A 537-nucleotide genomic window follows, 5' to 3' on the forward strand; every position below is an offset into this window, starting at 1 on the left:
AACATATTAAAATCATGTGAAGTCATGACTCAGCATGTTAAAAATCACATGAAATCATGACTCAGCATGTTGAAATCACCTGAAATCATGATTCAGCATGTTAAAATCACCTTAAACATGACTCAACATATTAAAATCACGTGAAGTCATGACTCAGCATGTTAAAATCACCTGAAATCATGACTCAGCATGTTAAAATCACCTGAAATCATGACTCAGCATGTTAAAATCACCTGAAATCATGACTCAATATGCTGAAATTGCCTGAAATCATGACTCAGCATGTTAAAATCACCAGAAATCATGACTCAGCATGTTAAAATCACAGGAAATCATGACTCTGCATGTTAAAATCACCAGAAATCATGACTCAGCATGTTAAAATCACAGGAAATCATGACTCTGCATGTTAAAATCACCAGAAATCATGACTCAGCATGTTAAAATCACAGGAAATCATGACTCTGCATGTTAAAATCACCAGAAATCATGACTCAGCATGTTAAAATCACAGGAAATCATGACTCTGCATGTTAA

The sequence above is a fragment of the Austrofundulus limnaeus genome, unplaced genomic scaffold (assembly GCF_001266775.1).
Source record: "Austrofundulus limnaeus strain Quisiro unplaced genomic scaffold, Austrofundulus_limnaeus-1.0 Scaffold1012, whole genome shotgun sequence".
In the NCBI taxonomy this organism is placed as follows: Eukaryota; Metazoa; Chordata; class Actinopteri; order Cyprinodontiformes; family Rivulidae; genus Austrofundulus; species Austrofundulus limnaeus.